A 488-nucleotide genomic window follows, 5' to 3' on the forward strand; every position below is an offset into this window, starting at 1 on the left:
GGGGTGGGGGGAGAAATAGCACCCGAAGGGGAAACAGATCAGTCTTCCTAGCACCCTAGCTCGGTAACCGATGAGCGCGGGGGTAGCGCTCCCTTTGGAGGGAGGGCGAGGAGAAAGACCTCACTTGGAGGCGGCGGGGCGCCGGGAGCAGCAGGAGCTCTGTTAAGCGTGCAGCCCTCGAGTTCACTTGCGGTTCAAAGGCGACTCAGTGACTCCAGTGGAGTCCTCTGCTTTGGGCCTGGGAGGAGAAAGGGAGGGGGCAAAGGGAAGGAGATCCGGGGAGGAGGAAGTCCTTGGAAACAACCCTCGCCTGAACATTTGTCAGACAAGCACACACACCCACTTCGGAAATCAAGTCGGTGCGAGGGGACGGATGGCAACTGCAGGCGCTCCGGGTTGACTGCCGCCGGCTGCTTCGCCTGGAAGAAGAGGAGCCAAGCAAATCCCGCTGGTGTTAAATTTCACCGCTCACTGACTTGCAATGACAT

This window comes from Trichechus manatus, unplaced genomic scaffold (assembly GCF_000243295.1).
Source record: "Trichechus manatus latirostris isolate Lorelei unplaced genomic scaffold, TriManLat1.0 scaffold00003, whole genome shotgun sequence".
Lineage (NCBI taxonomy): Eukaryota > Metazoa > Chordata > Mammalia > Sirenia > Trichechidae > Trichechus > Trichechus manatus.